Source organism: Myotis nattereri (genome assembly GCF_964212035.1).
Source record: "Myotis nattereri genome assembly, chromosome: X".
In the NCBI taxonomy this organism is placed as follows: Eukaryota; Metazoa; Chordata; class Mammalia; order Chiroptera; family Vespertilionidae; genus Myotis; species Myotis nattereri.
Window position 1 is genome coordinate 56080943 of NC_138078.1, and position 27147 is coordinate 56108089.

Sequence of the window (27147 nt, forward strand, 5' to 3'; positions counted from 1 at the left end):
CTCCTGGTTGGTCAAGCTGAGGCTTTGTGATGTCAAGCCACACCATGGCAACCACTGATTTTGGGCAGTCAGAGCTGAAGTGAAGTCTCCTCATTAATCTAAAAAGTACATATAGAGGCCAGGACAATTTGAGTAGTGTCTGTTGCCTAAGATAGCGAAACTTAATAAGACGATAGTGTAGACTATTAGAGATAAGGAATAAGACTCCAAACGCAAGCGTGGATGAAGAAACTGTAAGTCCAAAAGTGAATATATGTTTGTATAGAGGGTGTGGGATGGATGTTCGTGGTGTCAGTCATGAGGAACAGGGTGTTGTGTTAGGGCTCGCAGTTTATAATAAAGATTTGATTCCTTTTTACATGGCTGACTATTGAATATTGTTAAACTATTGAAATGATCGTCAGCTCAAGTTGTGAAGTTTTATGCCACAACAGGTAGAGTTTTTCCTTTAACATCATGGTCTAGAACAGCATTGTTGGATATTGGATATACTAGAGAAGTGAGGTTTGACTCTGTTTCATTGATGAGGAGGGATCTATGGAGGGGGCAGGCATGTGAGACGGGAGTAATGTTGATTTCTTTAGTAGGGGCACTGGACAAGCCATTCCATACTGAGCCAGACCCTTAACATAAGGACAAGGAGAAGTCTGAATGGGGATTTTTTCTCAATACTGTCTCATACGGTCAAGGAAAAAAGAAGCTGATGTTTAATTTAGGTTTGGATTGGGGGGGTAGGATGGATGGTGGTGGTCGCAGTCATGAGGAACAGGGTGTTGTGTTAGTGCTGGCAGTCTGTAATATTGAATTTGTTTTCCTTTTTACGTAGTAGACTATTGAATATTGTTAAACTATTGAAAGGATGGTCAGCTCAAGATGTGAAGTTTTATGCCACAACTGGTCCAGTTTTTCCTTTCACACCTTGGTCTAGAACAGCATTACTGGATATTGGAGATACTAGAGAAGTGAGGTTTCACTCTCTTTCACTGATGATTCACATGATCTTACATTTGCCCCCTAGTTAAGTAAGATATTAGTAATAATGGAAATTGGATATAGTGTGCATGGTTATTATCTTCACAATTTTTCTGTAAATCTGGAACTATTCTAAAAGAAAACAACCATTAAAACAACACTCAAAATCCTAGGAAACATTAATATCTGAACACAGTGGAATGGACCACTGAAATGACGGGGGAGTATGGCAATTGTCTTGGAGGAAACACCACCTCCCTGCCATAGGATGGACTATAATGGAACTAGAGGAAATGAGAGAGAGAGAGGCAGGTCAGTTTGGGAAAAATTTTAGCAGTTAAGAGGAAGGTCTCTGTTCTATAACCAGAGTGTCCGAGATTTCTGCATCCTCTGCCAACCCCGCCCCTCCTGGATGGTCAAGCTGAGGCTTTGTGATGTCAAGACACACCATGGCCACCACTGATTTTGGGCAGTCAGAGCTGAAGTGTGTGGCTCCTAATTAACTTAAAAGTATATATAGTTGCCAGGACATTTTGAGTAGTGTCTGTTGCCTCAAGATAGCGAAACTAAATAAGACGATATTGTAGACTAGTAGAGATAAGGAATAAGACTCCAAACACAAGCATGGATGAAGAAATTGCTAGTCCAACAGTGAACTTATGTTTGTATTGGGGGGTGGTGAGATTGATGGTGGTGGTCGCAGTCATGAGGAACCCGGTGTTGTGTTAGTGCTGGCAGTGTATAATAAAGAATTTGATTTCCTTTTTACATGGCAGACTATTGAATATTGTTAAACTATTGAAACGATCATAGGCTCAAGACCTGAAAGTTTATGCCACAACTGGTCCAGTTTTTCCTTTATCAACTTGGTCTAGTACAGCATTGCTGGATATTGGAGATACTAGGGAAGTGAGGTTTCACTCTAACCGTTTCACTGCTGTTTCACTTCATGTTACATTTACTCCATACATAAGGAAGTCATTAGTAACAAGGGAAATTGTGTTGGTGTACATGGTTATTAACTTCACAACTTTTCTTTAAATCTGGAACTCTTCTAAAATAAAACATCCATTAAAACAACACTCAAAATCCTAGGAAATGGTAGCAACTGAACATAGTGGAATGGACCACTGAAATGACGGGGGAGTATGGGAATTGTCTTAGAGGAAACACCAACTCCCTGCGATATGCTGGACTATAATGGAACTAGAGGAAATGAGAGGGAGGGAGAGGACAGTTAGGGAAAAATTTAAGGAGTAAGAAGAAGGTCTCTGTTCTATAACCAGAGTGTCTGAGATTTCTGCATCCTCTGCCACCCCCACCCCTCCTGGTTGGTCAAGCTGAGGCTTTGTGATGTCAAGCCACACCATGGCACCCACTGATTTTGGGCAGTCAGAGCTGAAGTGAAGTCTCCTCATTAATCTAAAAAGTACATATAGAGGCCAGGACAATTTGAGTAGTGTCTGTTGCCTAAGATAGCGAAACTTAATAAGACGATAGTGTAGACTATTAGAGATAAGGAATAAGACTCCAAACGCAAGCGTGGATGAAGAAACTGTAAGTCCAAAAGTGAATATATGTTTGTATAGAGGGTGTGGGATGGATGTTCGTGGTGTCAGTCATGAGGAACAGGGTGTTGTGTTAGGGCTCGCAGTTTATAATAAAGATTTGATTCCTTTTTACATGGCTGACTATTGAATATTGTTAAACTATTGAAATGATCGTCAGCTCAAGTTGTGAAGTTTTATGCCACAACAGGTAGAGTTTTTCCTTTAACATCATGGTCTAGAACAGCATTGTTGGATATTGGATATACTAGAGAAGTGAGGTTTGACTCTGTTTCATTGATGAGGAGGGATCTATGGAGGGGGCAGGCATGTGAGACGGGAGTAATGTTGATTTCTTTAGTAGGGGCACTGGACAAGCCATTCCATACTGAGCCAGACCCTTAACATAAGGACAAGGAGAAGTCTGAATGGGGATTTTTTCTCAATAATTTCTCATACGGTCAAGGAAAAAAGAAGCTGATGTTTAATTTAGGTTTGGATTGGGGGGGGTAGGATGGATGGTGGTGGTCGCAGTCATGAGGAACAGGGTGTTGTGTTAGTGCTGGCAGTCTGTATTATTGAATTTGTTTTCCTTTTTGCATAGTAGACTATTGAATATTGTTAAACTATTGAAAGGATGGTCAGCTCAAGATGTGAAGTTTTATGCCACAACTGGTCCAGTTTTTCCTTTAACACCTTGGTCTAGAACAGCATTACTGGATATTGGAGATACTAGAGAAGTGAGGTTTCACTCTGTTTCACTGATGATTCACATGATCTTACATTTGCCCCCTAGTTAAGTAAGATATTAGTAATAATGGAAATTGGGTATAGTGTGCATGGTTATTATCTAAACAATTTTTCTGTAAATCTGGAAGTATTCTAAAATAAAACAACCATTAAAACAACACTCAAAATCCTAGGAAACATTAATATCTGAACACAGTGGAATGGACCACTGAAATGACGGGGGAGTATGGCAATTGTCTTGGAGGAAACACCACCTCCCTGCCATAGGATGGACTATAATGGAACTAGAGGAAATGAGAGAGAGAGAGGCAGGTCAGTTTGGGAAAAATTTTAGCAGTTAAGAGGAAGGTCTCTGTTCTATAACCAGAGTGTCTGAGATTTCTGCATCCTCTGCCAACCCCGCCCCTCCTGGATGGTCAAGCTGAGGCTTTGTGATGTCAAGCCACACCATGGCAACCACTGACTTTGGGCAGTCACAGCTGAAGTGTGTTGCTCCTAATTAACTTAAAAGCATATATAGATGCCAGGACATTTTGAGTAGTGTCTGTTGCCTCAAGATAGCGAAACTAAATAAGACGATATTGTAGACTAGTAGAGATAAGGAATAAGACTCCAAACACAAGCATGGATGAAGAAACTGCTAGTCCAACAGTGAACTTTTGTTTGTATTGGGGGGTGGTGGGATTGATGGTGGTGGTCGCAGTCATGAGGAACCTGGTGTTGTGTTAGTGCTGGCAGTGTATAATAAAGAATTTGATTTCCTTTTTACATGGCAGACTATTGAATATTGTTAAACTATTGAAAAGATCATAGGCTCAAGACCTGAAACTTTATGCCACAACTGGTCCAGTTTTTCCTTTAACAACTTGGTCTAGAACAGCATTTCTGGATATTGGAGATACTAGAGAAGTGAGGTTTCACTCTGTTTCACTGATGATTCACATGATCTTACATTTGCCCCCTAGTTAAGTAAGATATTAGTAATAATGGAAATTGGGTATAGTGTGCATGGTTATTATCTTCACAATTTTTCTGTAAATCTGGAACTATTCTAAAAGAAAACAACCATTAAACAACACTCAAAATCCTAGGAAACATTAATATCTGAACACAGTGGAATGGACCACTGAAATGACGGGGGAGTATGGCAATTGTCTTGGAGGAAACACCACCTCCCTGCCATAGGATGGACTATAATGGAACTAGAGGAAATGAGAGAGAGAGAGGCAGGTCAGTTTGGGAAAAATATTAGCAGTTAAGAGGAAGGTCTCTGTTCTATAACCAGAGTGTCTGAGATTTCTGCATCCTCTGCCAACCCCGCCCCTCCTGGATGGTCAAGCTGAGGCTTTGTGATGTCAAGCCACACCATGGCAACCACTGACTTTGGGCAGTCACAGCTGAAGTGTGTGGCTCCTAATTAACTTAAAAGTATATATAGATGCCAGGACATTTTGAGTAGTGTCTGTTGCCTCAAGATAGCGAAACAAAATAAGACGATATTGTAGACTAGTAGAGATAAGGAATAAGACTCCAAACACAAGCATGGATGAAGAAACTGCTAGTCCAACAGTGAACTTATGTTTGTATTGGGGGGTGGTGGGATTGATGGTGGTGGTCGCAGTCATGAGGAACCTGGTGTTGTGTTAGTGCTGGCAGTGTATAATAAAGAATTTGATTTCCTTTTTACATGGCAGACTATTGAATATTGTTAAACTATTGAAACGATCATAAGCTCAAGACCTGAAAGTTTATGCCACAACTGGTCCAGTTTTCCATTTAACAACTTGGTCTAGAACAGCATTGCTGGATATTGGAGATACTAGGGAAGTGAGGTTTCACTCTAACCGTTTCACTGCTGTTTCACTTCATGTTACATTTACTCCATACATAAGGAAGTCATTAGTAATAAGGGAAATTGTGTTGGTGTACATGGTTATTAACTTCACAACTTTTCTTTAAATCTGGATCTCTTCTAAAATAAAACATCCATTAAAACAACACTCAAAATCCTAGGAAATGGTAGCAACTGAACATAGTGGAATGGACCCCTGAAATGACGGGGGAGTATGGGAATTGTCTTAGAGGAAACACCAACTCCCTGCCATATGCTGGACTATAATGGAACTAGAGGAAATGAGAGGGAGGGAGAGGACAGTTAGGGAAAAATGTAAGGAGTAAGATGAAGGTCTCTGTTCTATAACCAGAGTGTCTGAGATTTCTGCATCCTCTGCCACCCCCGCCCCTCCTGGTTGGTCAAGCTGAGGCTTTGTGATGTCAAGCCACACCATGGCACCCACTGATTTTGGGCAGTCAGAGCTGAAGTGAAGTCTCCTCATTAATCTAAAAAGTACATATAGAGGCCAGGACAATTTGAGTAGTGTCTGTTGCCTAAGATAGCGAAACTTAATAAGACGATAGTGTAGACTATTAGAGATAAGGAATAAGACTCCAAACGCAAGCGTGGATGAAGAAACTGTAAGTCCAAAAGTGAATATATGTTTGTATAGAGGGTGTGGGATGGATGTTCGTGGTGTCAGTCATGAGGAACAGGGTGTTGTGTTAGGGCTCGCAGTTTATAATAAAGATTTGATTCCTTTTTACATGGCTGACTATTGAATATTGTTAAACTATTGAAATGATCGTCAGCTCAAGTTGTGAAGTTTTATGCCACAACAGGTAGAGTTTTTCCTTTAACATCATGGTCTAGAACAGCATTGTTGGATATTGAATATACTAGAGAAGTGAGGTTTGACTCTGTTTCATTGATGAGGAGGGATCTATGGAGGGGGCAGGCATGTGAGACGGGAGTAATGTTGATTTCTTTAGTAGGGGCACTGGACAAGCCATTCCATACTGAGCCAGACCCTTAACATAAGGACAAGGAGAAGTCTGAATGGGGATTTTTTCTCAATAATTTCTCATACGGTCAAGGAAAAAAGAAGCTGATGTTTAATTTAGGTTTGGATTGGGGGGGGTAGGATGGATGGTGGTGGTCGCAGTCATGAGGAACAGGGTGTTGTGTTAGTGCTGGCAGTCTGTATTATTGAATTTGTTTTCCTTTTTACATAGTAGACTATTGAATATTGTTAAACTATTGAAAGGATGGTCAGCTCAAGATGTGAAGTTTTATGCCACAACTGGTCCAGTTTTTCCTTTAACACCTTGGTCTAGAACAGCATTACTGGATATTGGAGATACTAGAGAAGTGAGGTTTCACTCTGTTTCACTGATGATTCACATGATCTTACATTTGCCCCCTAGTTAAGTAAGATATTAGTAATAATGGAAATTGGGTATAGTGTGCATGGTTATTATCTTCACAATTTTTCTGTAAATCTGGAACTATTCTAAAATAAAACAACCATTAAAACAACGCTCAAAATCCTAGGAAACATTAATATCTGAACACAGTGGAATGGACCACTGAAATGACGGGGGAGTATGGCAATTGTCTTGGAGGAAACACCACCTCCCTGCCATAGGATGGACTATAATGGAACTAGAGGAAATGAGAGAGAGAGAGGCAGGTCAGTTTGGGAAAAATATTAGCAGTTAAGAGGAAGGTCTCTGTTCTATAACCAGAGTGTCTGAGATTTCTGCATCCTCTGCCAACCCCGCCCCTCCTGGATGGTCAAGCTGAGGCTTTGTGATGTCAAGACACACCATGGCCACCACTGATTTTGGGCAGTCAGAGCTGAAGTGTGTGGCTCCTAATTAACTTAAAAGCATATATAGATGCCAGGACATTTTGAGTAGTGTCTGTTGCCTCAAGATAGCGAAACTAAATAAGACGATATTGTAGACTAGTAGAGATAAGGAATAAGACTCCAAACACAAGCATGGATGAAGAAACTGCTAGTCCAACAGTGAACTTTTGTTTGTATTGGGGGTGGTGGGATTGATGGTGGTGGTCGCAGTCATGAGGAACCTGGTGTTGTGTTAGTGCTGGCAGTGTATAATAAAGAATTTGATTTCCTTTTTACATGGCAGACTATTGAATATTTTTAAACTATTGAAAAGATCATAGGCTCAAGACCTGAAACTTTATGCCACAACTGGTCCAGTTTTTCCTTTAACAACTTGGTCTAGAACAGCATTTCTGGATATTGGAGATACTAGAGAAGTGAGGTTTCACTCTGTTTCACTGATGATTCACATGATCTTACATTTGCCCCCTAGTTAAGTAAGATATTAGTAATAATGGAAATTGGGTATAGTGTGCATGGTTATTATCTAAACAATTTTTCTGTAAATCTGGAAGTATTCTAAAATAAAACAACCATTAAACAACACTCAAAATCCTAGGAAACATTAATATCTGAACACAGTGGAATGGACCACTGAAATGACGGGGGAGTATGGCAATTGTCTTGGAGGAAACACCACCTCCCTGCCATAGGATGGACTATAATGGAACTAGAGGAAATGAGAGAGAGAGAGGCAGGTCAGTTTGGGAAAAATATTAGCAGTTAAGAGGAAGGTCTCTGTTCTATAACCAGAGTGTCTGAGATTTCTGCATCCTCTGCCAACCCCGCCCCTCCTGGATGGTCAAGCTGAGGCTTTGTGATGTCAAGCCACACCATGGCAACCACTGACTTTGGGCAGTCACAGCTGAAGTGTGTGGCTCCTAATTAACTTAAAAGTATATATAGATGCCAGGACATTTTGAGTAGTGTCTGTTGCCTCAAGATAGCGAAACAAAATAAGACGATATTGTAGACTAGTAGAGATAAGGAATAAGACTCCAAACACAAGCATGGATGAAGAAACTGCTAGTCCAACAGTGAACTTATGTTTGTATTGGGGGGTGGTGGGATTGATGGTGGTGGTCGCAGTCATGAGGAACCTGGTGTTGTGTTAGTGCTGGCAGTGTATAATAAAGAATTTGATTTCCTTTTTACATGGCAGACTATTGAATATTGTTAAACTATTGAAACGATCATAAGCTCAAGACCTGAAAGTTTATGCCACAACTGGTCCAGTTTTCCATTTAACAACTTGGTCTAGAACAGCATTGCTGGATATTGGAGATACTAGGGAAGTGAGGTTTCACTCTAACCGTTTCACTGCTGTTTCACTTCATGTTACATTTACTCCATACATAAGGAAGTCATTAGTAATAAGGGAAATTGTGTTGGTGTACATGGTTATTAACTTCACAACTTTTCTTTAAATCTGGAACTCTTCTAAAATAAAACATCCATTAAAACAACACTCAAAATCCTAGGAAATGGTAGCAACTGAACATAGTGGAATGGACCACTGAAATGACGGGGGAGTATGGGAATTGTCTTAGAGGAAACACCAACTCCCTGCCATATGCTGGACTATAATGGAACTAGAGGAAATGAGAGGGAGGGAGAGGACAGTTAGGGAAAAATGTAAGGAGTAAGATGAAGGTCTCTGTTCTATAACCAGAGTGTCTGAGATTTCTGCATCCTCTGCCACCCCCACCCCTCCTGGTTGGTCAAGCTGAGGCTTTGTGATGTCAAGCCACACCATGGCAACCACTGATTTTGGGCAGTCAGAGCTGAAGTGAAGTCTCCTCATTAATCTAAAAAGTACATATAGAGGCCAGGACAATTTGAGTAGTGTCTGTTGCCTAAGATAGCGAAACTTAATAAGACGATAGTGTAGACTATTAGAGATAAGGAATAAGACTCCAAACGCAAGCGTGGATGAAGAAACTGTAAGTCCAAAAGTGAATATATGTTTGTATAGAGGGTGTGGGATGGATGTTCGTGGTGTCAGTCATGAGGAACAGGGTGTTGTGTTAGGGCTCGCAGTTTATAATAAAGATTTGATTCCTTTTTACATGGCTGACTATTGAATATTGTTAAACTATTGAAATGATCGTCAGCTCAAGTTGTGAAGTTTTATGCCACAACAGGTAGAGTTTTTCCTTTAACATCATGGTCTAGAACTGCATTGTTGGATATTGGATATACTAGAGAAGTGAGGTTTGACTCTGTTTCATTGATGAGGAGGGATCTATGGAGGGGGCAGGCATGTGAGACGGGAGTAATGTTGATTTCTTTAGTAGGGGCACTGGACAAGCCATTCCATACTGAGCTAGACCCTTAACATAAGGACAAGGAGAAGTCTGAATGGGGATTTTTTCTCAATACTTTCTCATACGGTCAAGGAAAAAAGAAGCTGATGTTTAATTTAGGTTTGGATTGGGGGGGTAGGATGGATGGTGGTGGTCGCAGTCATGAGGAAGAGGGTGTTGTGTTAGTGCTGGCAGTCTGTAATATTGAATTTGTTTTCCTTTTTACATAGTAGACTATTGAATATTGTTAAACTATTGAAAGGATGGTCAGCTCAAGATGTGAAGTTTTATGCCACAACTGGTCCAGTTTTTCCTTTAACACCTTGGTCTAGAACAGCATTACTGGATATTGGAGATACTAGAGAAGTGAGGTTTCACTCTGTTTCACTGATGATTCACATGATCTTACATTTGCCCCCTAGTTAAGTAAGATATTAGTAATAATGGAAATTGGGTATAGTGTGCATGGTTATTATCTAAACAATTTTTCTGTCAATCTGGAAGTATTCTAAAATAAAACAACCATTAAAACAACACTCAAAATCCTAGGAAACATTAATATCTGAACACAGTGGAATGGACCACTGAAATGACGGGGGAGTATGGCAATTGTCTTGGAGGAAACACCACCTCCCTGCCATAGGATGGACTATAATGGAACTAGAGGAAATGAGAGAGAGAGAGGCAGGTCAGTTTGGGAAAAATTTTAGCAGTTAAGAGGAAGGTCTCTGTTCTATAACCAGAGTGTCTGAGATTTCTGCATCCTCTGCCAACCCCGCCCCTCCTGGGTGGTCAAGCTGAGGCTTTGTGATGTCAAGCCACACCATGGCAACCACTGACTTTGGGCAGTCACAGCTGAAGTGTGTGGCTCCTAATTAACTTAAAAGTATATATAGATGCCAGGACATTTTGAGTAGTGTCTGTTGCCTCAAGATAGCGAAACTAAATAAGACGATATTGTAGACTAGTAGAGATAAGGAATAAGACTCCAAACACAAGCATGGATGAAGAAACTGCTAGTCCAACAGTGAACTTTTGTTTGTATTGGGGGGGGGTGGGATTGATGGTGGTGGTCGCAGTCATGAGGAACCTGGTGTTGTGTTAGTGCTGGCAGTGTATAATAAAGAATTTGATTTCCTTTTTACATGGCAGACTATTGAATATTGTTAAACTATTGAAATGATCATAAGCTCAAGACCTGAAAGTTTATGCCACTACTGGTCCAGTTTTTCCTTTAACAACTTGGTCTAGAAGAGCATTGCTGGATATTGGAGATACTAGGGAAGTGAGGTTTCACTCTAACCGTTTCACTGCTGTTTCACTTCATGTTACATTTACTCCATACATAAGGAAGTCATTAGTAATAAGGGAAATTGTGTTGGTGTACATGGTTATTAACTTCACAACTTTTCTTTAAATCTGGAACTCTTCTAAAATAAAACATCCATTAAAACAACACTCAAAATCCTAGGAAATGGTAGCAACTGAACATAGTGGAATGGACCACTGAAATGACGGGGGAGTATGGGAATTGTCTTAGAGGAAACACCAACTCCCTGCCATATGCTGGACTATAATGGAACTAGAGGAAATGAGAGGGAGGGAGAGGACAGTTAGGGAAAAATGTAAGGAGTAAGATGAAGGTCTCTGTTCTATAACCAGAGTGTCTGAGATTTCTGCATCCTCTGCCACCCCCGCCCCTCCTGGTTGGTCAAGCTGAGGCTTTGTGATGTCAAGCCACACCATGGCAACCACTGATTTTGGGCAGTCAGAGCTGAAGTGAAGTCTCCTCATTAATCTAAAAAGTACATATAGAGGCCAGGACAATTTGAGTAGTGTCTGTTGCCTAAGATAGCGAAACTTAATACGACGATAGTGTAGACTATTAGAGATAAGGAATAAGACTCCAAACGCAAGCGTGGATGAAGAAACTGTAAGTCCAAAAGTGAATATATGTTTGTATAGAGGGTGTGGGATGGATGTTCGTGGTGTCAGTCATGAGGAACAGGGTGTTGTGTTAGGGCTCGCAGTTTATAATAAAGATTTGATTCCTTTTTACATGGCTGACTATTGAATATTGTTAAACTATTGAAATGATCGTCAGCTCAAGTTGTGAAGTTTTATGCCACAACAGGTAGAGTTTTTCCTTTAACATCATGGTCTAGAACAGCATTGTTGGATATTGGATATACTAGAGAAGTGAGGTTTGACTGTTTCATTGATGAGGAGGGATCTATGGAGGGGGCAGGCATGTGAGACGGGAGTAATGTTGATTTCTTTAGTAGGGGCACTGGACAAGCCATTCCATACTGAGCCAGACCCTTAACATAAGGACAAGGAGAAGTCTGAATGGGGATTTTTTCTCAATACTTTCTCATACGGTCAAGGAAAAAAGAAGCTGATGTTTAATTTAGGTTTGGATTGGGGGGGTAGGATGGATGGTGGTGGTCACAGTCATGAGGAAGAGGGTGTTGTGTTAGTGCTGGCAGTCTGTAATATTGAATTTTTTTCCTTTTTACATAGTAGACTATTGAATATTGTTAAACTATTGAAAGGATGGTCAGCTCAAGATGTGAAGTTTTATGCCACAACTGGTCCAGTTTTTCCTTTAACACCTTGGTCTAGAACAGCATTACTGGATATTGGAGATACTAGAGAAGTGAGGTTTCACTCTGTTTCACTGATGATTCACATGATCTTACATTTGCCCCCTAGTTAAGTAAGATATTAGTAATAATGGAAATTGGGTATAGTGTGCATGGTTATTATCTAAACAATTTTTCTGTCAATCTGGAAGTATTCTAAAATAAAACAACCATTAAAACAACACTCAAAATCCTAGGAAACATTAATATCTGAACACAGTGGAATGGACCACTGAAATGACGGGGGAGTATGGCAATTGTCTTGGAGGAAACACCACCTCCCTGCCATAGGATGGACTATAATGGAACTAGAGGAAATGAGAGAGAGAGAGGCAGGTCAGTTTGGGAAAAATTTTAGCAGTTAAGAGGAAGGTCTCTGTTCTATAACCAGAGTGTCTGAGATTTCTGCATCCTCTGCCAACCCCGCCCCTCCTGGGTGGTCAAGCTGAGGCTTTGTGATGTCAAGCCACACCATGGCAACCACTGACTTTGGGCAGTCACAGCTGAAGTGTGTGGCTCCTAATTAACTTAAAAGTATATATAGATGCCAGGACATTTTGAGTAGTGTCTGTTGCCTCAAGATAGCGAAACAAAATAAGACGATATTGTAGACTAGTAGAGATAAGGAATAAGACTCCAAACACAAGCATGGATGAAGAAACTGCTAGTCCAACAGTGAACTTATGTTTGTATTGGGGGGTGGTGGGATTGATGGTGGTGGTCGCAGTCATGAGGAACCTGGTGTTGTGTTAGTGCTGGCAGTGTATAATAAAGAATTTGATTTCCTTTTTACATGGCAGACTATTGAATATTGTTAAACTATTGAAACGATCATAAGCTCAAGACCTGAAAGTTTATGCCACAACTGGTCCAGTTTTCCATTTAACAACTTGGTCTAGAACAGCATTGCTGGATATTGGAGATACTAGGGAAGTGAGGTTTCACTCTAACCGTTTCACTGCTGTTTCACTTCATGTTACATTTACTCCATACATAAGGAAGTCATTAGTAATAAGGGAAATTGTGTTGGTGTACATGGTTATTAACTTCACAACTTTTCTTTAAATCTGGAACTCTTCTAAAATAAAACATCCATTAAAACAACACTCAAAATCCTAGGAAATGGTAGCAACTGAACATAGTGGAATGGACCACTGAAATGACGGGGGAGTATGGGAATTGTCTTAGAGGAAACACCAACTCCCTGCCATATGCTGGACTATAATGGAACTAGAGGAAATGAGAGGGAGGGAGAGGACAGTTAGGGAAAAATGTAAGGAGTAAGATGAAGGTCTCTGTTCTATAACCAGAGTGTCTGAGATTTCTGCATCCTCTGCCACCCCCACCCCTCCTGGTTGGTCAAGCTGAGGCTTTGTGATGTCAAGCCACACCATGGCAACCACTGATTTTGGGCAGTCAGAGCTGAAGTGAAGTCTCCTCATTAATCTAAAAAGTACATATAGAGGCCAGGACAATTTGAGTAGTGTCTGTTGCCTAAGATAGCGAAACTTAATAAGACGATAGTGTAGACTATTAGAGATAAGGAATAAGACTCCAAACGCAAGCGTGGATGAAGAAACTGTAAGTCCAAAAGTGAATATATGTTTGTATAGAGGGTGTGGGATGGATGTTCGTGGTGTCAGTCATGAGGAACAGGGTGTTGTGTTAGGGCTCGCAGTTTATAATAAAGATTTGATTCCTTTTTACATGGCTGACTATTGAATATTGTTAAACTATTGAAATGATCGTCAGCTCAAGTTGTGAAGTTTTATGCCACAACAGGTAGAGTTTTTCCTTTAACATCATGGTCTAGAACTGCATTGTTGGATATTGGATATACTAGAGAAGTGAGGTTTGACTCTGTTTCATTGATGAGGAGGGATCTATGGAGGGGGCAGGCATGTGAGACGGGAGTAATGTTGATTTCTTTAGTAGGGGCACTGGACAAGCCATTCCATACTGAGCTAGACCCTTAACATAAGGACAAGGAGAAGTCTGAATGGGGATTTTTTCTCAATACTTTCTCATACGGTCAAGGAAAAAAGAAGCTGATGTTTAATTTAGGTTTGGATTGGGGGGGTAGGATGGATGGTGGTGGTCGCAGTCATGAGGAAGAGGGTGTTGTGTTAGTGCTGGCAGTCTGTAATATTGAATTTGTTTTCCTTTTTACATAGTAGACTATTGAATATTGTTAAACTATTGAAAGGATGGTCAGCTCAAGATGTGAAGTTTTATGCCACAACTGGTCCAGTTTTTCCTTTAACACCTTGGTCTAGAACAGCATTACTGGATATTGGAGATACTAGAGAAGTGAGGTTTCACTCTGTTTCACTGATGATTCACATGATCTTACATTTGCCCCCTAGTTAAGTAAGATATTAGTAATAATGGAAATTGGGTATAGTGTGCATGGTTATTATCTAAACAATTTTTCTGTCAATCTGGAAGTATTCTAAAATAAAACAACCATTAAAACAACACTCAAAATCCTAGGAAACATTAATATCTGAACACAGTGGAATGGACCACTGAAATGACGGGGGAGTATGGCAATTGTCTTGGAGGAAACACCACCTCCCTGCCATAGGATGGACTATAATGGAACTAGAGGAAATGAGAGAGAGAGAGGCAGGTCAGTTTGGGAAAAATTTTAGCAGTTAAGAGGAAGGTCTCTGTTCTATAACCAGAGTGTCTGAGATTTCTGCATCCTCTGCCAACCCCGCCCCTCCTGGGTGGTCAAGCTGAGGCTTTGTGATGTCAAGCCACACCATGGCAACCACTGACTTTGGGCAGTCACAGCTGAAGTGTGTGGCTCCTAATTAACTTAAAAGTATATATAGATGCCAGGACATTTTGAGTAGTGTCTGTTGCCTCAAGATAGCGAAACTAAATAAGACGATATTGTAGACTAGTAGAGATAAGGAATAAGACTCCAAACACAAGCATGGATGAAGAAACTGCTAGTCCAACAGTGAACTTTTGTTTGTATTGGGGGGGGGTGGGATTGATGGTGGTGGTCGCAGTCATGAGGAACCTGGTGTTGTGTTAGTGCTGGCAGTGTATAATAAAGAATTTGATTTCCTTTTTACATGGCAGACTATTGAATATTGTTAAACTATTGAAATGATCATAAGCTCAAGACCTGAAAGTTTATGCCACTACTGGTCCAGTTTTTCCTTTAACAACTTGGTCTAGAAGAGCATTGCTGGATATTGGAGATACTAGGGAAGTGAGGTTTCACTCTAACCGTTTCACTGCTGTTTCACTTCATGTTACATTTACTCCATACATAAGGAAGTCATTAGTAATAAGGGAAATTGTGTTGGTGTACATGGTTATTAACTTCACAACTTTTCTTTAAATCTGGAACTCTTCTAAAATAAAACATCCATTAAAACAACACTCAAAATCCTAGGAAATGGTAGCAACTGAACATAGTGGAATGGACCACTGAAATGACGGGGGAGTATGGGAATTGTCTTAGAGGAAACACCAACTCCCTGCCATATGCTGGACTATAATGGAACTAGAGGAAATGAGAGGGAGGGAGAGGACAGTTAGGGAAAAATGTAAGGAGTAAGATGAAGGTCTCTGTTCTATAACCAGAGTGTCTGAGATTTCTGCATCCTCTGCCACCCCCGCCCCTCCTGGTTGGTCAAGCTGAGGCTTTGTGATGTCAAGCCACACCATGGCAACCACTGATTTTGGGCAGTCAGAGCTGAAGTGAAGTCTCCTCATTAATCTAAAAAGTACATATAGAGGCCAGGACAATTTGAGTAGTGTCTGTTGCCTAAGATAGCGAAACTTAATACGACGATAGTGTAGACTATTAGAGATAAGGAATAAGACTCCAAACGCAAGCGTGGATGAAGAAACTGTAAGTCCAAAAGTGAATATATGTTTGTATAGAGGGTGTGGGATGGATGTTCGTGGTGTCAGTCATGAGGAACAGGGTGTTGTGTTAGGGCTCGCAGTTTATAATAAAGATTTGATTCCTTTTTACATGGCTGACTATTGAATATTGTTAAACTATTGAAATGATCGTCAGCTCAAGTTGTGAAGTTTTATGCCACAACAGGTAGAGTTTTTCCTTTAACATCATGGTCTAGAACAGCATTGTTGGATATTGGATATACTAGAGAAGTGAGGTTTGACTGTTTCATTGATGAGGAGGGATCTATGGAGGGGGCAGGCATGTGAGACGGGAGTAATGTTGATTTCTTTAGTAGGGGCACTGGACAAGCCATTCCATACTGAGCCAGACCCTTAACATAAGGACAAGGAGAAGTCTGAATGGGGATTTTTTCTCAATACTTTCTCATACGGTCAAGGAAAAAAGAAGCTGATGTTTAATTTAGGTTTGGATTGGGGGGGTAGGATGGATGGTGGTGGTCACAGTCATGAGGAAGAGGGTGTTGTGTTAGTGCTGGCAGTCTGTAATATTGAATTTTTTTCCTTTTTACATAGTAGACTATTGAATATTGTTAAACTATTGAAAGGATGGTCAGCTCAAGATGTGAAGTTTTATGCCACAACTGGTCCAGTTTTTCCTTTAACACCTTGGTCTAGAACAGCATTACTGGATATTGGAGATACTAGAGAAGTGAGGTTTCACTCTGTTTCACTGATGATTCACATGATCTTACATTTGCCCCCTAGTTAAGTAAGATATTAGTAATAATGGAAATTGGGTATAGTGTGCATGGTTATTATCTAAACAATTTTTCTGTCAATCTGGAAGTATTCTAAAATAAAACAACCATTAAAACAACACTCAAAATCCTAGGAAACATTAATATCTGAACAGTGGAATTGACCACTGAAATGACGGGGGAGTATGGCAATTGTCTTGGAGGAAACACCACCTCCCTACCATAGGATGGACTATAATGGAACTAGAGGAAATGAGAGAGAGAGAGGCAGGTCATTTTGGAAAAATTTTAGCAGTTAAGAGGAAGGTCTCTGTTCTATAACCAGAGTGTCTGAGATTTCTGCATCCTCTGCCAACCCCGCCCCTCCTGGATGGTCAAGCTGAGGCTTTGTGATGTCAAGACACACCATGGCAACCACTGATTTTGGGCAGTCACAGCTGAAGTGTGTGGCTCCTAATTAACTTAAAAGTATATATAGATGCCAGGACATTTTGAGTAGTGTCTGTTGCCTCAAGATAGCGAAACTAAATAAGACGATATTGTAGACTAGTAGAGATAAGGAATAAGACTACAAACACAAGCATGGAAGAAGAAACTGCTAGTCCAACAGTGAACTTATGTTTGTATTGGGGGGTGGTGGGAATGATGGTGGTGGTCGCAGTCATGAGGAACCTGGTGTGGTGTTAATGCTGGCAGTGTATAATAAAGGATTTGATTTCCTTTTTACATGGCAGACTATTGAATATTGTTAAACTATTGAAACGATCATAAGCTCAAGACCTGAAAGTTTATGCCACAACTGGTCCAGTTTTTCCTTTAACAACTTGGTCTAGAACAGCATTGCTGGATATTGGAGATACTAGGGAAGTGAGGTTTCACTCTAACCGTTTCACTGCTGTTTCACTGCATGTTACATTTACTCCATACATAAGGAAGTCATTAGTAATAAGGGAAATTGTGTTGGTGTACATGGTTATTAACTTCACAACTTTTCTTTAAATCTGGAACTCTTCTAAAATAAAACATCCATTAAAACAACACTCAAAATCCTAGGAAATGGTAGCAACTGAACATAGTGGAATGGACCACTGAAATGACGGGGGAGTATGGGAATTGTCTTAGAGGAAACACCAACTCCCTGCCATATGCTGGACTATAATGGAACTAGAGGAAATGAGAGGGAGGGAGAGGACAGTTAGGGAAAAATGTAAGGAGTAAGATGAAGGTCTCTGTTCTATAACCAGAGTGTCTGAGATTTCTGCATCCTCTGCCACCCCCGCCCCTCCTGGTTGGTCAAGCTGAGGCTTTGTGATGTCAAGCCACACCATGGCAACCACTGATTTTGGGCAGTCAGAGCTGAAGTGAAGTCTCCTCATTAATCTAAAAAGTACATATAGAGGCCAGGACAATTTGAGTAGTGTCTGTTGCCTAAGATAGCGAAACTTAATACGACGATAGTGTAGACTATTAGAGATAAGGAATAAGACTCCAAACGCAAGCGTGGATGAAGAAACTGTAAGTCCAAAAGTGAATATATGTTTGTATAGAGGGTGTGGGATGGATGTTCGTGGTGTCAGTCATGAGGAACAGGGTGTTGTGTTAGGGCTCGCAGTTTATAATAAAGATTTGATTCCTTTTTACATGGCTGACTATTGAATATTGTTAAACTATTGAAATGATCGTCAGCTCAAGTTGTGAAGTTTTATGCCACAACAGGTAGAGTTTTTCCTTTAACATCATGGTCTAGAACAGCATTGTTGGATATTGGATATACTAGAGAAGTGAGGTTTGACTGTTTCATTGATGAGGAGGGATCTATGGAGGGGGCAGGCATGTGAGACGGGAGTAATGTTGATTTCTTTAGTAGGGGCACTGGACAAGCCATTCCATACTGAGCCAGACCCTTAACATAAGGACAAGGAGAAGTCTGAATGGGGATTTTTTCTCAATACTTTCTCATACGGTCAAGGAAAAAAGAAGCTGATGTTTAATTTAGGTTTGGATTGGGGGGGTAGGATGGATGGTGGTGGTCACAGTCATGAGGAAGAGGGTGTTGTGTTAGTGCTGGCAGTCTGTAATATTGAATTTTTTTCCTTTTTACATAGTAGACTATTGAATATTGTTAAACTATTGAAAGGATGGTCAGCTCAAGATGTGAAGTTTTATGCCACAACTGGTCCAGTTTTTCCTTTAACACCTTGGTCTAGAACAGCATTACTGGATATTGGAGATACTAGAGAAGTGAGGTTTCACTCTGTTTCACTGATGATTCACATGATCTTACATTTGCCCCCTAGTTAAGTAAGATATTAGTAATAATGGAAATTGGGTATAGTGTGCATGGTTATTATCTAAACAATTTTTCTGTCAATCTGGAAGTATTCTAAAATAAAACAACCATTAAAACAACACTCAAAATCCTAGGAAACATTAATATCTGAACAGTGGAATTGACCACTGAAATGACGGGGGAGTATGGCAATTGTCTTGGAGGAAACACCACCTCCCTACCATAGGATGGACTATAATGGAACTAGAGGAAATGAGAGAGAGAGAGGCAGGTCATTTTGGAAAAATTTTAGCAGTTAAGAGGAAGGTCTCTGTTCTATAACCAGAGTGTCTGAGATTTCTGCATCCTCTGCCAACCCCGCCCCTCCTGGATGGTCAAGCTGAGGCTTTGTGATGTCAAGACACACCATGGCAACCACTGATTTTGGGCAGTCACAGCTGAAGTGTGTGGCTCCTAATTAACTTAAAAGTATATATAGATGCCAGGACATTTTGAGTAGTGTCTGTTGCCTCAAGATAGCGAAACTAAATAAGACGATATTGTAGACTAGTAGAGATAAGGAATAAGACTACAAACACAAGCATGGAAGAAGAAACTGCTAGTCCAACAGTGAACTTATGTTTGTATTGGGGGGTGGTGGGAATGATGGTGGTGGTCGCAGTCATGAGGAACCTGGTGTGGTGTTAATGCTGGCAGTGTATAATAAAGGATTTGATTTCCTTTTTACATGGCAGACTATTGAATATTGTTAAACTATTGAAACGATCATAAGCTCAAGACCTGAAAGTTTATGCCACAACTGGTCCAGTTTTTCCTTTAACAACTTGGTCTAGAACAGCATTGCTGGATATTGGAGATACTAGGGAAGTGAGGTTTCACTCTAACCGTTTCACTGCTGTTTCACTGCATGTTACATTTACTCCATACATAAGGAAGTCATTAGTAATAAGGGAAATTGTGTTGGTGTACATGGTTATTAACTTCACAACTTTTCTTTAAATCTGGAACTCTTCTAAAATAAAACATCCATTAAAACAACACTCAAAATCCTAGGAAATGGTAGCAACTGAACATAGTGGAATGGACCACTGAAATAACGGGGGAGTATGGAAATTGTCTTAGAGGAAACACCAACTCCCTGCCATATACTGGACTATAATGGAACTAGAGGAAATGAGAGGGAGGGAGAGGACAGTTAGGGAAAAATGTAAGGAGTAAGATGAAGGTCTCTGTTCTATAACCAGAGTGTCTGAGATTTCTGCATCCTCGGCCACCCCCGCCCCTCCTGGTTGGTCAAGCTGAGGCTTTGTGATGTCAAGCCACACCATGGCAACCACTGATTTTGGGCAGTCAGAGCTGAAGTGAAGTCTCCTCATTAATCTAAAAAGTATATATAGAAGCCAGGACAATTTGAGTAGTGTCTGTTGCCTAAGATAGCGAAACTTAATACGTCGATAGTGTAGACTATTAGAGATAAGGAATAAGACTCGAAACGCAAGCATGGATGAAGAAACTGTAAGTCCAAAAGTGAATATATGTTTGTATAGAGGGTGTGGGATGGATGTTCGTGGTGTCAGTCATGAGGAACAGGGTGTTGTGTTAGGGCTCGCAGTTTATAATAAAGATTTGATTCCTTTTTACATGGCTGACTATTGAATATTGTTAAACTATTGAAATGATCGTCAGCTCAAGTTGTGAAGTTTTATGCCACAACAGATAGAGTTTTTCCTTTAACATCATGGTCTAGAACAGCATTGTTGGATATTGGATATACTAGAGAAGTGAGGTTTGACTCTGTTTCATTGATGAGGAGGGATCTATGGAGGGGGCAGGCATGTGAGACGGGAGTAATGTTGATTTCTTTAGTAGGGGCACTGGACAAGCCATTCCATACTGAGCCAGACCCTTAACATAAGGACAAGGAGAAGACTGAATGGGGATTTTTTCTCAATACTTTCTCATATGGTCAAGGAAAAAAGAAGCTGATGTTTAATTTAGGTTTGGATTGGGGGGGTAGGATGGATGGTGGTGGTCGCAGTCATGAGGAACAGGGTGTTGTGTTAGTGCTGGCAGTCTGTAATATTGAATTTGTTTTCCTTTTTACATAGTAGACTATTGAATATTGTTAAACTATTGAAAGGATGGTCAGCTCAAGATGTGAAGTTTTATGCCACAACTGGTCCAGTTTTTCCTTTAACACCTTGGTCTAGAACAGCATTACTGGATATTGGAGATACTAGAGAAGTGAGGTTTCACTCTGTTTCACTGATGATTCACATCATCTTACATTTGCCCCCTAGTTAAGTAAGATATTAGTAATAATGGGAATTGAGTATAGTGTGCATGGTTATTATCTAAACAATTTTTCTGTCAATCTGGAAGTATTCTAAAATAAAACAACCATTAAAACAACACTCAAAATCCTAGGAAACATTAATATCTGAACAGTGGAATTGACCACTGAAATGACGGGGGAGTATGGCAATTGCCTTGGAGGAAACACCACCTCCCTACCATAGGATGGACTATAATGGAACTAGAGGAAATGAGAGAGAGAGAGGCAGGTCATTTTGGAAAAATTTTAGCAGTTAAGAGGAAGGTCTCTGTTCTATAACCAGAGTGTCTGAGATTTCTGCATCCTCTGCCAACCCCGCCCCTCCTGGATGGTCAAGCTGAGGCTTTGTGATGTCAAGACACACCATGGCAACCACTGATTTTGGGCAGTCACAGCTGAAGTGTGTGGCTCCTAATTAACTTAAAAGTATATATAGATGCCAGGACATTTTGAGTAGTGTCTGTTGCCTCAAGATAGCGAAACTAAATAAGACGATATTGTAGACTAGTAGAGATAAGGAATAAGACTACAAACACAAGCATGGAAGAAGAAACTGCTAGTCCAACAGTGAACTTATGTTTGTATTGGGGGGTGGTGGGAATGATGGTGGTGGTCGCAGTCATGAGGAACCTGGTGTGGTGTTAATGCTGGCAGTGTATAATAAAGGATTTGATTTCCTTTTTACATGGCAGACTATTGAATATTGTTAAACTATTGAAACGATCATAGGCTCAAGACCTGAAAGTTTATGCCACAACTGGTCCAGTTTTTCCTTTAACAACTTGGTCTAGAACAGCATTGCTGGATATTGGAGATACTAGGGAAGTGAGGTTTCACTCTAACCGTTTCACTGCTGTTTCACTGCATGTTACATTTACTCCATACATAAGGAAGTCATTAGTAATAAGGGAAATTGTGTTGGTGTACATGGTTATTAACTTCACAACTTTTCTTTAAATCTGGAACTCTTCTAAAATAAAACATCCATTAAAACAACACTCAAAATCCTAGGAAATGGTAGCAACTGAACATAGTGGAATGGACCACTGAAATAACGGGGGAGTATGGAAATTGTCTTAGAGGAAACACCAACTCCCTGCCATATACTGGACTATAATGGAACTAGAGGAAATGAGAGGGAGGGAGAGGACAGTTAGGGAAAAATGTAAGGAGTAAGATGAAGGTCTCTGTTCTATAACCAGAGTGTCTGAGATTTCTGCATCCTCGGCCACCCCCGCCCCTCCTGGTTGGTCAAGCTGAGGCTTTGTTATGTCAAGCCACACCATGGCAACCACTGATTTTGGGCAGTCAGAGCTGAAGTGAAGTCTCCTCATTAATCTAAAAAGTATATATAGAAGCCAGGACAATTTGAGTAGTGTCTGTTGCCTAAGATAGCGAAACTTAATACGTCGATAGTGTAGACTATTAGAGATAAGGAATAAGACTCGAAACGCAAGCATGGATGAAGAAACTGTAAGTCCAAAAGTGAATATATGTTTGTATAGAGGGTGTGGGATGGATGTTCGTGGTGTCAGTCATGAGGAACAGGGTGTTGTGTTAGGGCTCGCAGTTTATAATAAAGATTTGATTCCTTTTTACATGGCTGACTATTGAATATTGTTAAACTATTGAAATGATCGTCAGCTCAAGTTGTGAAGTTTTATGCCACAACAGATAGAGTTTTTCCTTTAACATCATGGTCTAGAACAGCATTGTTGGATATTGGATATACTAGAGAAGTGAGGTTTGACTCTGTTTCATTGATGAGGAGGGATCTATGGAGGGGGCAGGCATGTGAGACGGGAGTAATGTTGATTTCTTTAGTAGGGGCACTGGACAAGCCATTCCATACTGAGCCAGACCCTTAACATAAGGACAAGGAGAAGACTGAATGGGGATTTTTTCTCAATACTTTCTCATATGGTCAAGGAAAAAAGAAGCTGATGTTTAATTTAGGTTTGGATTGGGGGGGTAGGATGGATGGTGGTGGTCGCAGTCATGAGGAACAGGGTGTTGTGTTAGTGCTGGCAGTCTGTAATATTGAATTTGTTTTCCTTTTTACATAGTAGACTATTGAATATTGTTAAACTATTGAAAGGATGGTCAGCTCAAGATGTGAAGTTTTATGCCACAACTGGTCCAGTTTTTCCTTTAACACCTTGGTCTAGAACAGCATTACTGGATATTGGAGATACTAGAGAAGTGAGGTTTCACTCTGTTTCACTGATGATTCACATCATCTTACATTTGCCCCCTAGTTAAGTAAGATATTAGTAATAATGGAAATTGAGTATAGTGTGCATGGTTATTATCTAAACAATTTTTCTGTCAATCTGGAAGTATTCTAAAATAAAACAACCATTAAAACAACACTCAAAATCCTAGGAAACATTAATATCTGAACACAGTGGAATGGACCACTGAAATGACGGGGGAGTATGGCAATTGTCTTGGAGGAAACACCACCTCCCTGCCATAGGATGGACTATAATGGAACTAGAGGAAATGAGAGAGAGAGAGGCAGGTCATTTTGGAAAAATTTTAGCAGTTAAGAGGAAGGTCTCTGTTCTATAACCAGAGTGTCTGAGATTTCTGCATCCTCTGCCAACCCCGCCCCTCCTGGATGGTCAAGCTGAGGCTTTGTGATGTCAAGACACACCATGGCAACCACTGATTTTGGGCAGTCACAGCTGAAGTGTGTGGCTCCTAATTAACTTAAAAGTATATATAGATGCCAGGACATTTTGAGTAGTGTCTGTTGCCTCAAGATAGCGAAACTAAATAAGACGATATTGTAGACTAGTAGAGATAAGGAATAAGACTACAAACACAAGCATGGATGAAGAAACTGCTAGTCCAACAGTGAACTTATGTTTGTATTGGGGGGTGGTGGGATTGATGGTGGTGGTCGCAGTCATGAGGAACCTGGTGTGGTTTTAATGCTGGCAGTGTATAATAAAGAATTTGATTTCCTTTTTACATGGCAGACTATTGAATATTGTTAAACTATTGAAACGATCATAAGCTCAAGACCTGAAAGTTTATGCCACAACTGGTCCAGTTTTTCCTTTAACATCTTGGTCTAGAACAGCATTGCTGGATATTGGAGATACTAGGGAAGTGAGGTTTCACTCTAACCGTTTCACTGCTGTTTCACTGCATGTTACATTTACTCCATACATAAGGAAATCATTAGTAATAAGGGAAATTGTGTTGGTGTACATGGTTATTAACTTCACAACTTTTCTTTAAATCTGGAACTCTTCTAAAAGAAAACATCCATTAAAACAACACTCAAAATCCTAGGAAATGGTAGCAACTGAACATAGTGGAATGGACCACTGAAATGACGGGGGAGTATGGGAATTGTCTTAGAGGAAACACCAACTCCCTGCCATATGCTGGACTATAATGGAACTAGAAGAAATGAGAGGGAGGGAGAGGACAGTTAGGGAAAAATGTAAGGAGTAAGATGAAGGTCTCTGTTCTATAACCAGAGTGTCTGAGATTTCTGCATCCTCTGCCACCCCCGCCCCTCCTGGTTGGACAAGCTGAGGCTTTGTGATGTCAAGCCACACCATGGCAACCACTGATTTTGGGCAGTCAGAGCTGAAGTCTCCTCATTAATCTAAAAAGTATATATAGAGGCCAGGACAATTTGAGTAGTGTCTGTTTCCTAAGATAGTGAAACTTAATAAGCCGATATTGTAGACTATTAGAGATAAGGAATAAGATTCCAAACTCAAGCATGGATGAAGAAACTGTAAGTCCAAAAGTGAATATATGTTTGTATAGAGGGTGTGGGATGGATGTTCGTGGTGTCAGTCATGAGGAACAGGGTGTTGTGTTAGGGCTCGCAGTTTATAATAAATATTTGATTCCTTTTTACATGGCTGACTATTGAATATTGTTAAACTATTGAAATGATCGTCAGCTCAAGTTGTGAAGTTTTATGCCACAACAGGTAGAGTTTTTCCTTTAACATCATGGTCTAGAACAGCATTGTTGGATATTGGATATACTAGAGAAGTGAGGTTTGACTCTGTTTCATTGATGAGGAGGGATCTATGGAGGGGGCAGGCATGTGAGACGGGAGTAATGTTGATTTCTTTAGTAGGGGCACTGGACAAGCCATTCCATACTGAGCCAGACCCTTAACATAAGGACAAGGAGAAGTCTGAATGGGGATTTTTTCTCAATACTTTCTCATACGGTCAAGGAAAAAAGAAGCTGATGTTTAATTTAGGTTTGGATTGGGGGGGTAGGATGGATGGTGGTGGTCGCAGTCATGAGGAACAGGGTGTTGTGTTAGTGCTGGCAGTCTGTAATATTGAATTTGTTTTCCTTTTTACATAGTAGACTATTGAATATTGTTAAACTATTGAAAGGATGGTCAGCTCAAGATGTGAAGTTTTATGCCACAACTGGTCCAGTTTTTCCTTTAACACCTTGGTCTAGAACAGCATTACTGGATATTGGAGATACTAGAGAAGTGAGGTTTCACTCTGTTTCACTGATGATTCACATGATCTTACATTTGCCCCCTAGTTAAGTAAGATATTAGTAATAATGGAAATTGGGTATAGTGTGCATGGTTATTATCTTCACAATTTTTCTGTAAATCTGGAAGTATTCTAAAATAAAACAACCATTAAAACAACACTCAAAATCCTAGGAAACATTAATATCTGAACACAGTGGAATGGACCACTGAAATGACGGGGGAGTATGGCAATTGTCTTGGAGGAAACACCACCTCCCTGCCATAGGATGGACTATAATGGAACTAGAGGAAATGAGAGAGAGAGAGGCAGGTCAGTTTGGGAAAAATTTTAGCAGTTAAGAGGAAGGTCTCTGTTCTATAACCAGAGTGTCTGAGATTTCTGCATCCTCTGCCAACCCCGCCCCTCCTGGATGGTCAAGCTGAGGCTTTGTGATGTCAAGCCACACCATGGCAACCACTGACTTTGGGCAGTCACAGCTGAAGTGTGTGGCTCCTAATTAACTTAAAAGTATATATAGATGCCAGGACATTTTGAGTAGTGTCTGTTGCCTCAAGATAGCGAAACTAAATAAGACGATATTGTAGACTAGTAGAGATAAGGAATAAGACTCCAAACACAAGCATGGATGAAGAAACTGCTAGTCCAACAGTGAACTTATGTTTGTATTGGGGGGTGGTGGGATTGATGGTGGTGGTCGCAGTCATGAGGAACCTGGTGTGGTGTTAGTGCTGGCAGTGTATAATAGTTTGATTTCCTTTTTACATGGCAGACTATTGAATATTGTTAAACTATTGAAACGATCATAAGCTCAAGACCTGAAAGTTTATGCCACAACTGGTCCAGTTTTTCCTTTAACAACTTGGTCTAGAACAGCATTGCTGGATATTGGAGATACTAGGGAAGTGAGGTTTCACTCTAACCGTTTCACTGCTGTTTCACTGCATGTGACATTTACTCCATACATAAGGAAGTCATTAGTAATAAGGGAAATTGTGTTGGTGTACATGGTTATTAACTTCACAACTTTTCTTTAAATCTGGAACTCTTCTAAAAGAAAACATCCATTAAAACAACACTCAAAATCCTAGGAAATTGTAGCAACTGAACATAGTGGAATGGACCACTGAAATGACGGGGGAGTATGGCAATTGTCTTGGAGGAAACACCACCTCCCTGCCATAGGATGGACTATAATGGAACTAGAGGAAATGAGAGAGAGAGAGGCAGGTCAGTTTGGGAAAAATTTTAGCAGTTAAGAGGAAGGTCTCTGTTCTATAACCAGAGTGTCTGAGATTTCTGCATCCTCTGCCAACCCCGCCCCTCCTGGATGGTCAAGCTGAGGCTTTGTGATGTCAAGACACACCATGGCAACCACTGATTTTGGGCAGTCACAGCTGAA